This window comes from Arachis hypogaea, chromosome 12, assembly GCF_003086295.3.
Source record: "Arachis hypogaea cultivar Tifrunner chromosome 12, arahy.Tifrunner.gnm2.J5K5, whole genome shotgun sequence".
Classification (NCBI taxonomy): Eukaryota; Viridiplantae; Streptophyta; class Magnoliopsida; order Fabales; family Fabaceae; genus Arachis; species Arachis hypogaea.
The window spans coordinates 90748073-90760165 of record NC_092047.1 but is presented as its reverse complement, the minus strand read 5'-3'; the positions used below and the strand labels follow the sequence as shown (position 1 = coordinate 90760165).

General features: G+C 38.0%; 1 non-coding gene across 1 annotated transcript; it reads left to right on the top strand.

The window, feature by feature from the left end:
• The first annotated feature begins 11686 nt into the window (after positions 1-11686).
• Positions 11687-11794, top strand: LOC112731415 (small nucleolar RNA R71). Its single transcript, XR_003167194.1, has one exon. It is a non-coding gene; the product is annotated as a small nucleolar RNA R71 (small nucleolar RNA).
• Positions 11795-12093: the final 299 nt, after the last annotated feature.

Sequence of the window (12093 nt, the reverse complement as noted above, 5' to 3'; positions counted from 1 at the left end):
TTTAGATAAGTGTGGGTATGATAGCCGTTGTAAGACCCGAGAAAATTAAATTTAAGTAATTAATTAATAAAAACTACGTTAATTGGGATTAAGACGCCCATAATATGTAAAAATGTTAGAATTTATAATTTAGAAATTTAACTGGTAAAATTTGAATTAAGAAAATTAAATTGAGCGTGAAAATATAATGATTTTGGAAAAAATGCGTACCAGCGTTAAAATTTTTGGTATCAGCTTAAATTTGTCTGGTACTGCGAGAGAGAAAAATTAAAAATGTGAAAATGATAAAAAAATATTTAGAATGGAACCCAAATATTTATCTTAAAGGTTTTGGCCCAAGGTTAGGTTAAACGAGCCAAAAATCACCAAAGGAGCCCCATGTTAGACCCAAAGCCCAAGCCCATACTATATAAACCTACACCACACTCTTGACACACTTATTTCAGCACATATTCTCCCTTTTTTATTGAGAGAGCACGTTGAGAGAGAAGAGAGAAAAGAGAGAAGAAAACCTTAGCTCAACTTCAAACCTAAATAACTTTTGTTCCGAAACTCCGATCGTCGCATCGTTTATGGCCACGCAAAGTTTATCTCCTCCTCTTCAATTCTATTTGATTAGTTTGGTGAGTAACTCAAAATTTTAGCTCCAATTTCTCATTCAAATTTGATTTTGTGTATTGAGCTTAGGTATTAAAGATTTTGGTGATTTTGATGTTATAGCAGTTTTCTAAATTGTGTTCTTGGTGGTTTCCATTACAAATTTCAGTGGGTAAAAAGTAAGGATCTCTTTTTTCCTCTTGGTTTATCAATTTATATGAGCCCTAGGTTTAACATTGTAGCAAATTATATGATATAGTGTTAGATTGAGTAATTGGAAGCTTGATTCGGTGGATTTGTGGAATTTGAACCTGGACATTAGTGTGAACCAACTTGAGGCTTGGAAAGTTTGGAAGGAAAAGTTTAAAATTGCAACATTAAGGTATAGGTTTAAGTTTCGGGTAAATACCATGTAATGTTATGGTTGATTTTTTGGTTTAGTGGAAACTGTAATATGTTGGATAATTGCATGATTCAATTGGTTGTGATATTGTGAATTGGGTGGTGCTATTGATTATGATGATAATTTGGTGAGAAAATTGGGACGGATGCCGTGATAGGGTGAGAAATTCCCTGTTTGATAAGTGGAGATAAGTTGTGTGAATTGTTATACGCTAATGAGATAATTGATTCTTGGTTGATGGTGAATTTTGATATATGAGTGTTGTGTGTGCTCGTTGTAAAAGGTGTTAAATAAGTTGGAAGTGGGTTGATTTAGGTTTGGAATGGTTGATGATTGATAAATGAGTGTTTGGATGTATAGAAATGGTTTAGACTTAAATTGAATTGAGAATTGATGAAATTGAAGGATTGTGTGAATTTGGTAAAAATATATTTTTAGCCAACTTCGACGGAACATAACTTGGTGCTTGGAGTTTGGATTTGGATAAAATTTGTCTTAAATTAAAGGTGGTGATGAGAGCTTTAAATTAGATTAAGAATTAAGGAAATCAAAATTTTGTAGAAAAAGTTATGAGAGTTTGAAATTGGGTATAAAAATCTGAAATTTGAGAGTTTGCAGAAAAACCAAAATTTCTGGTATGTGTGCGCACGCACATGGTGGTGCGTACGCACAGGTTAGAACAGGTGTCAAGGGTCGTGTGTACGCACGAGAGAAATTTTACAAGTTGTGCATACGCACAACTAGTCATGCATACGCACAAGCTGGGATGCACTTCTGATTTGTGCGTACGCACAAGGGTGATGCGTACGCACAAGTCTTGTTTTCTCATTTAAACTCTATTTTTTACTATTTGGCTTTCCCGAAAAACTTGTAAACTTTTCTAACCCCTATAATGAGTATAGAGACGATGGATTAGAGGATAAAAAGTATTAGAAAAAAAATTATTGAGTCAAAATGAGTTGGAAGTGATTGAAAGAATTAGTTGATATGATTGGATGATGCAAATAAGTTTGATTGATATGATACCTCCCTGGGTAGATGCAATGGTTCACCCACTTGCTTCGGGTTGAGACTGAAACTCCCTAGGTAGATGCACTGGTTCACCCCACTTGGTCCTGGTTGAGTTTTGAGACTTTGTTGACCCTTCGTCGTAAGATGTGGCCGAACACTTAGACCTTTCTGGATAATTTCTCCAAGAGAAGTGAATACCTCTTTGGGATGCACGCACCGAGGGACTGTCTAGGATTCGCTATTGAACATGTCGGGTTTTGGCTATATAACCGATAGATGAGCTCATTAGCCATAGGATAAACATGCATCATTTGCATTTGTGTGTATTGATTGGGTTTCTATCTTGTATTTGGCTTGCCTTGTTGATTAATTGTATCTATATGCTATTTGACCTAATTGCTCTATCTGTTCTCTCTATTTTTGTATTCTTTGTATTGTTTTGTATGTGATTGAAAAACTAAGAGATCCCTTATGTTGGAAATGGTGATACTGAGGGTTGTTCCTGATGTGATGATTGGAAGTTTATGGAAAACTGAGAATAAATGCATAGTTCAAAATCCCTTAGGTAAGTTGCCATTTTCTGGTTTAGTGGGAACCTTAGGCTTATATCAATAAAACATTGAAGATTAAGATTGCCTTGAGAGTTTCTGTTACCTTATATTATATCGATTCGACACTTTTACTCTACTAGGAACCCGGTGGGTTGGATTCTCACCCATATATTATTTCTATTTTTCAGATGCAGGTCCCAACTCTTCTCATTGAGCAGGAGTCTTATCTGAAAAATGGCGAAGAAGACTTTTGCTTTTGTTTTGACTTTAGAATCTCTCCTTTTGGAAAAAACTTATATGATGTATTTATTTTAAATACTTGCCTATAGAGGCTTATGATGTATTCTTGGAGAGATAGGTTACGTATATTAACTATTTTATTGTTGTAATTCTAGCTGGCTAATCTTCGCGGGCCGAGGCTAGTAGATATTTATATATACTTATATATGTTTCTTTACCCTTATTCTTTCCTTAAGCTTTTAATTATCTACCTCTTTTCGATGCACTTACGTATGCTAATGAGTGTGAACGATTGGCGAATTGTCATTTATCCGAGGTTTAAATTCTCCTATAGGCTTCTAGTTTAATATCTTCTTCTATACATAAGTATTTATATCTCGGTCTTGTGTCATAGCACCAAACCCTCATCGATTTATGTCTTAAGCATAAGACTTTGAAGGGTAAGGTGTTACAGTTGACCCGTCCTCAAATGGTCAGGAACAGATGCGAACCCAGAGAGACTATTTTATAGTTGTCCAAACTACAATGTAAGTGATTTTTGTTAATGTATATAGCTAGTGTCGTTGCTCTTTCAATTTGTAACATTTCTTTTCCATGGGCATGAAATGTGGTTGTAGAATGTCGGCAAGAGGTGGTGTGGTCTCCTTATGTGGGCTGACAAAGTTTAGGATGAAGAAGAAGTAAATAGCAGATATAATCTTGGATTTGAAATAGAAGAGTGGAGAATGAAATTTGCCTGAAAGATTGGAAGCTTGGAGTTTGAAGTTAGGGATCTAAAACTGGCATTTTGTTTGTTGTTGATTATTATTATTATGTCAGTAATTGTGATTATTGTCTATGTAGCATAAAAGTGGTGAAGGCCATTTGGATATTGTGTAATAGAAAAGCCTAAATATGATGGTTGTGATTGTTGTACCCTGTGAACAAATGAATAGAAATGATAACACAATGTTCTATTTTGTCGTTGTTGTTGCTAATTATAATTTAAAAATGAAGGAATATGAAGGTAAAGAAAAATAATAAAATTTTAAACATTCAATGATAATATTCACATAATGTTAACTATTTTCAAACTTGTCTATGTCAAACTAAACACTATAAAAAAACAACATAGAATATTTAACTCAAACCAAAACACATACACCCTGACACATACATGAAACTCAGAAACTATAAAATTCAATGTTTAAAACTAAAATGTCTCAACCGAAAAATATCTAAATGTTCAATTCTTGGATTTTTTTGGTGGTTTGAACCCCAGGGTTGAAACAAACCGCAGGATGTTACGCAACCTTAAAGCTGTAGCTACAGATACACCAACCATTAGATCAATACAAGTAGTTGTTGGTAGTGGAGTATTTAAAACTGAAACAGTGGGTGGTGGAAGAGCAGTTAAAATAGTTGATAGAGGAGCACTGGTGGCTGGTGGATGAATCAAAGCTGGTGCAGTTGGTGATGGTGAAATAGTTGAGGGACGAGGTTGTCTTCTTTTTTGTGGAAGCTTTGCTGCCCTTTCCTAGGATTGCACAACAACTGTTGCAACCTATAGAATAATATTTAATTCGATGAAAGAAAATATATAAAGCAAAAAGAAAAGAGAACAATAATTGAAAACCTGTTAAGAGTCTTTATTTTCTGACACAATGGGTTGACTCATGACAAACTCAATCCCAGTAGCATTGCCTTCATCTTGTACATCAGTTGCAGTAGGTGGAGGTTATTACTGAGTACCTGTATCAGCTTCACCAGATACAACAGCTGCAGCCTCATCGTCAACCTTCTTCTTGGCATAATTCCTCTTGTCATGACCCTTACCACCACAATGGCGACAAGAATCCTCTTTATATACCCTCTTTGTATTGGTGGTCTTCTGCTTCTTGCCTCCTACTGGGCCTTTATCAATATCCTTTCTTCATTTATTCTTGGGTACTCCCAGAATCTTCTTAAATTTGGGTGCTTTGGTCTGTTGTAGATTGACTTCTTCCATAATTTCTGGCCAGAAATAAGGTTAATATGGAATGCATATCTATCATTGTATGCATCTATTTTATGACAAAAAATTTCAGTCTGCCTGTCTACCTTAGCCAATGCAGCACAAGTATGGACACAGGGCATCCCTGTTTCAAAGCAATGAAATGCACCCAAAAAATATAAGAACATCTAACTTCCTCAATTTCAACTTGTTCCTAGCAATTGTCCTCATGGCATACATTCTAACTTTCTCGAGTAGTGTGATAATCGGTTCAGCCTTTACTTTCTTGATTCTGGCATACCTCACAGGCATTGTTACACATGTTGTCGCATTTTGGTGCATTGCTGATGAGCGGAAAATTTATACGCTTTTTGGCATTGTTTTTACATAGTTTTTAGTATGATTTAGTTATTTTTTAATATAATTTTATTAGTTTTTAAATAAAAATTATATTTCTGGACTTTACTAGGAGTTTGTGTGTTTTTCTGTGACTTCAGGTAATTTCTGGCTAAAATTGAGGGACTTGAGCAAAAATCTGATTTAGAGGCTGAAGAAGGACTGCAGATGCTGTTGGATTCTGATCTCTCTGCACTCGAAGTGGATTTTCTGGAGCTACAGAAACCCAATTGCCGCTCTCTCAATTGCGTTAGAAAGTAGACATCCAGGGCTTTCCAGCAATATATAATAGTTCATACTTTGCCCGAGTTTAGACGACGCAAACTGGAATTTAACGCCAGCTTTATGCCATATTCTGGCATTAAACGCCAGAAACAAGTTGCAAAGCAGAGTTAAATGCCATAAACAAGTTACAAACTGGCGTTTAACTCCAAGGAAGACCTCTACACGTGAAAGCTTCAACGCTCAGCCCAAGCACACACCAAGTGGGTCCGGAAGTGGATTTTTGCATCATTTACTTATCTTTGTAAACCCTAGTAACTAGTTTAGTATAAATAGGACTTTTTACTATTGTATTTACATCTTTGGATCATTTTTAGATCTTTGGAACATTTTTCCTTAGACTTGGGGGCTGGCCATTCGGCCATGCCTGGACCATTATCACTTATGTATTTTCAACGGTAGAGTTTCTACACACCATAGATTAAGGTATGGAGCTCTGCTGTTCCTCATGAATTAATGCAAAGTACTATTGTTTTTCTATTCAACTCAAGCCTATTTCTTCTCTAAGATATTCATTCGCACACAAGAACATGATGAATGTGATGATTATGTGACGCTCATCACCATTCTCACCTATGAACGCGTGCCTGACAACCACTTCCGTTCTACATGTAAACAAGCTTGAATGTGTATCTCTTGGGTTTCTAATATAAGATTAAAACCTTCGTGGTATAGGCTAGAATTATTGGCGGCCATTCTTGAGATCCGGAAAGTCTAAACCTTGTCTGTGTGGTGTGCAAAATCGTGATCATTCTATTCCTTGGTAACGGCGCTAAAAAACTCAATACACACGTTCATGATCTTATATCTGTTTCACAACTTCGTACAACTAACCAGCAAGTGCACTGGGTCGTCCAAGTAATAAACCTTACGTGAGTAAGGGTCGATCCCACGGAGATTGTCGGCTTGAAGCAAGCTATGGTCACCTTGTAAATCTCAGTCAGGCGGATTAAATTGTATTAAGAAATTATAGTGGATGAAAATTAAATAAAATATAAAATAGGATAGTGGTACTTATGTAATTCATTGGTGAGAATTTCAGATAAGCATATAGAGATGCTTTCATTCCTCTGATCTCTGCTTTCCTGCTGTTTTCATCCAATCAATCCTACTCCTTTCCATGGCAAGCTGTATGTTGAGCATCACTGTTGTCAATGGCTACTTCCCGTCCTCTCAGTGAAAATGGTCCAAGATGCTCTGTCACGGCATGGCTATTCATCTGTCGGTTCTCGATCATACTGGAATAGGATCCATTGATCCTTTTGCGTCTGTCACTACGCCCAGCACTCGCGAGTTTTAAGTTCGTCACAGCCATCCCTTCCCAGATCCTACTCGGAATACCACAGACAAGGTTTAGACTTTCCGGATCTCAGGAATGGACATCCATGGGTTCTAACTTATACCACGAAGACTCTAATATCTCGGACTCGGTCCCCTGTATTAGATATCCAAGAGATATCCATCCAATCTAAGGTAGAACGGAAGTGGTTGTCAGGCACGCGTTCATAAATGAGAATGATGATGACTGTCAGGATCATCACATCCATCATATTGAAGTGCGAATGAATATCTTAGAAGCGGAATAAGTTGAATTGAATAGAAAAACAGTAGTACTTTGCATTAATCTTTGAGGGACAGCAGAGCTCCACACCTTAATCTATGGTGTGTAGAAACTCTACCGTTGAAAAATACATAAGTGAAATATTCAGGCATGGTCGAATGGCCAGCCCCCATGATCTAAGAACTAAACGTCCCAAGATGTCTAATACAATAGTAAAAAGTCCTATTTATACTAAACTAGTTACTAGGGTTTACAGAATTGAGTAAATGATGTAGAAATCCACTCCCGGGGCCCACTTGGTGTGTGCTTGGGCTGAGCATTGAGCTTTACACGTTTAGAGGCTTCTCTTGGAGTTGAACGCCAGTTTGTAGCCTGTTTCTGGCGTTGAACTCCACTTTGCAACCTGTTTCTGGCGTTTAACTCTAGAATGCAGCATGGAACTGGCGTTGAATGCCAGTTTATGTCATCAATCCTTATTCAAAGTATAAACTATTATATATTGATGGAAAGCCCTGGATGTCTACTTTCCAACGCAATTGAAAGCGCGTCATTTGGAGTTCTGTAGCTCCAGAAAATTCACTTTGAGTGCAGGGAGGTCAGAATCTAACAGCATCTGTAGTCCTTCTTCAACCTCTGAATCTGATTTTTGCTCAGGTCCCTCAATTTCAGCTAGAAAATACCTGAAATCATAGAAAAACACACAAACTCATAGTAAAGTCCAGAAATGTGAATTTTGATTAAAAAACAATAAAAATATAATGAAAACTAATTAAATCATACTAAAAACTATGTAAAAATAATGCCAAAAAGCGTATAAATTATCCGCTCATCATAACACCAAACTTAAATTGTTGCTTGTCCCCAAGCAACTAAAAATTAAATAGGATAAAATGAAGAGAATATACTATAAATTCCAAAATATCAATGAAACTTAGCTCCAATCAGATGAGCGGGACTTGTAGCTTTTTGCCTCTTGAATAGTTTTGGCATCTCACTTTTTCCATTGAAGTTCAGAATGATTGGCATCTATAGGAACTCAGAGTTCAGATAGTGTTATTGATTCTCCTAGTTTAGTATGTTGATTCTTGAACACAGCTACTTTATGAGTCTTGGCCGTGGCCCTAAGCACTTTGTTTTCCAGTATTACCACTGGATACATAAATGCCACAGACACATAACTGGGTGAACCTTTTCAGATTGTGACTCAACTTTGCTAAAGTCCCCAATTAAAGGTGTCCAGGGTTCTTAAGCACACTCTTCTTTTGCTTTGGACTTTGACTTTAACCGCTCAGTCTCAAGTTTTCACTTGACACTTTCACGCCACAAGCACATGGTTAGGGACAGCTTGGTTTAGCCGCTTAGGCCAGGATTTTATTCCTTTAGGCCCTTCTATCCACTGATGCTCAAAGCCTTGGATCCTTTTTATTACCCTTGCCTTTTGATTTTAAGGGTTACTGGCTTTTTGCTCTTGCCTCTTGGTTTTAAGAGCTTTTGGCTTTTTCTGCTTGCTTTTTTTTTCTTTTTTTTCTATTTTTTTCGCCATTTTTTTCGCAAGCTTTCTGTATTCACTGCTTTTTCTTGCTTCAAGAATCATTTTTATGATTTTTCAGATTATCAAATAACATTTCTCCTGTTCATCATTCTTTCAAGAGCCAACATATTTAACATTCTTAAACAACAACTTCAAAAGACATATGCACTGTTCAAGCATTCATTCAGAAAACAAAAAGTATTGTCACCACATCAAAATAATTAAACTAGTTTCAAGGATGAATTCGAAACCATGTACTTCTTGTTCTTTTGTAATTAAAATATTTTTCATTCAAGAGAGGTGATGGATTCCTAGGACATTCATAACTTTAAGGCATAGACACTTAAATACTAGAGATCATGAAGACAAAAACATAAACAGACATAAAGCATAAAAATCGAAAAACAGGAAAATAAATGAACAAGGAGATTAAGGAATGAGTCCACCTTAGTGAGGGTGGCGTCTTCCTCTTCTTGAAGAACCAATGGTGCTTTTGAGCTCCTCTATGTCTCTTCCTTGTCTTTGTTGTTCCTCCCTCATAGCTCTTTGATCTTCTCTAATTTCATGGAGGATGATGGAATGCTCTTGGTGCTCCATCCTTAGTTGCTCCCAATAATTGTGTGGAGGAAAATGTATCCCCTGAGGTATCTCAGAGATCTCTTGATTTGCAGTCAAATGTTCTACCACTGAGCTATAGACCCTTGAGATGAGTCTCTCCATCTCCTATGACTCGGAGGTGGAAGCTTTTGTCTTCCCTTTGCTCTTTCTAGAGGTTTCTCTGGCCTTATGTGCCATCAATGGTTATGGAAAAACAAAAAAAAGCTATGCTTTTACCACACCAAACTTAGAATGTTGCTCTCCCTCGAGCAAAAGAAGAAAGAATAGAAGAAGAAGAAGAAGATATGGATGTGAGTGGTGAAGAGGTGATGGGGAAGAGATTGAGGTGATATAGGATTATGAGGAGGGAAGGTGAGTGGAGGTATGTGGGGATCCTGTGGGGTCCACAGATCCTGAGGTGGGAAGGTGAGTGGAGGTATGTGGGGATCCTGTGGGGTCCACAGATCTTGAGGTGTCAAGGATTTACATCCCTGCACCAATTAGGCATGCAAAATGCCTTTGCATGCATTTTTGGCGTTTAAACGCCGAAGTGATGCTTATTCTGGGCGTTCAACGCCCATGTGCAGCATGTTTCTGGCGTTAAACGCCAGCTTCATGCTTGTTTCTGGCGTTCAGCGCCAGCTCCATGCTCTGTTCTGGCATTGAACACCAGCCAGATGCTCCTTACTGGCGTTTAAACGCCAGTAAGCCCTTCCTCCAGGGTGTTCTGTTTTCAATGCTGTTTTTCATTCTGTTTTTGATTTTTTTGTAGTTTTTGTGACTCCACATGATCGTCAACCTAATAAATCATGAAATAACAAAGAGAAAATAAAATAAACAATGATTAAATAACATTGGGTTGCCTCCCAATAAGCGCTTCTTTAATGTCAATAGCTTGACAGTGGGCTCTCACTGAGCCACACAGGTGATCAGGTCAATTTTATAGACTCCCAACACCAAACTTAGAGTTTGATTGTGGGGGCTTTGTTTGACTCTGTACTGAGAGAAGCTTTTCATGCTTCCTCTCCATGGGTACAGAAGGAGATCCTTGAGTTTTAAACAAAAGGTTATCCTCATTCAGTTGAAGGATCAATTCTCCTCTGTCCACATCAATCACAGCTCTTACTGTGGCTAGGAAGGGTCTTCCAAGGATGATAGATTCATCCTCTTCCTTCCCATTGTCTAGGATTATGAAATCAGCAGGGATGTAAAGGTCTTCAACCTTTACTAACATGTCCTCTACTAGTCCATAAGCCTGCTTTCTTGAGTTGTCTGCCATCTCTAGTGAGATTCTGGCAGATTGTACCTCAAAGATTCCCAGTTTCTCCATTACAGAGAGGGGCGTGAGGTTTATCCCTGACCCAAGGTCATACAGAGCCTTTTCAAAGTTCATGGTGCCTATGGTACAAGGTATTAAGAACTTTCCAGGATCCTGTTTCTTCTGAGGCAATGTTAGTTGATCCAGATCACTTAGTTCATTGGTGAGCAAGGGAGGTTCATCTTCTCAAGTCTCATTACCAAATAATTTGGTATTCAGCTTCATGATAGCACCAAGGTACTTGGCAACTTGCTCTTCAGTAACATCTTCATTCTCTTCAGAAGAAAAATACTCATCAGAGCTCATGAATGGCATAATGAGGTTCAATGGAATCTCTATGGTCTCTAGATGAGTCTCAGATTCCTTTGGTTCCTCAGAGGGAAACTCCTTGTTGATCACTGGACGTCCCAGGAGGTATTTCTCACTGGGATTCACGTCCTCTCCCTCCCTTACAGGTTCGGCCATGGTAATCAATTCAATGGCCTTGCACTCTCCTTTTGGATTCTCTTCTGCATTGCTTGGGAGAGTACTAGGAGGGGTTTCAATGATTCTTTTACTCAGCTGGCCCACTTGTGCTTCTAAATTTCTAATGGAGGACCTTGTTTCATTCATGAAACTTAGAGTGACCTTAGATAGATCAGAGACTATGTTTGCCAAGCTAGATGGGGTCTGCTCAGAACTCTTTGTCTTTTGCTGAGTGGATGATGGAAAAGGCTTGCTATTGCTAAACCTATTTCTTCCACCATTGTTAAAGCTTTGTTGAGGCTTTTGTTGATCCTTCCATGAGAGATTTGGGTGATTTCTCCATGAGGGATTATAGGTGTTTCCATAGGGTTCACCCATGTAATTCACCTCTGCTATTGCAGGGTTCTTAGGATCATAAGCTTCTTCTTCAGAAGATGCCTCTTGAGTACTGTTGGATGCAGCTTGAATTCCATTCAGACTCTGGGAAATCATATTGACTTGTTGAGTCAATATTTTATTCTGAGCCAATATAGCATTCAGAGTGTCAATTTCAAGAACTCCCTTCCTCATAGGCGTCCCATTATTCACAGGATTCCTTTCAGAAGTGTACATGAACTGGTTATTAGCAACCATGTCAATGAGGTCTTGAGCTTTTGCAGGCGTTTTCTTTAGGTGAATGGATCCACCTGCAGAATGGTCCAGTGACATCTTTGATAACTCAGACAGACCATCATAGAATATATCCAGAATGGTCCATTCTGAAAGCATGTCAGAAGGACACTTTTTGGTCAGTTGCTTGTACCTCTCCCAAGCTTCATAGAGGGATTCTCCTTCTTTCTGTCTGAATGTTTGAACATCCACTCTAAGCTTACTAAGCTTTTGAGGAGGGAAGAACTTGGCTAAGAAAGTCGTGACCAGCTTATCCCAAGAGTTCAGGCTATCCTTAGGTTGGGAGTCCAACCATATTCTAGCTTTGTCTCTTACAGCAAACGGGAAAAGCATAAGCCTGTAGACCTCGGGATCAACCCCATTGGTCTTAACAGTATCACAGATCTGCAAGAATTCAGTTAAGAACTAAAAAGGATCTTCAGATGGAAGTCCATAAAACTTGCAGTTTTGTTGCATCAGAGAAACTAATTGAGGTTTAAGCTCAAAATTGTTTGCTCCAA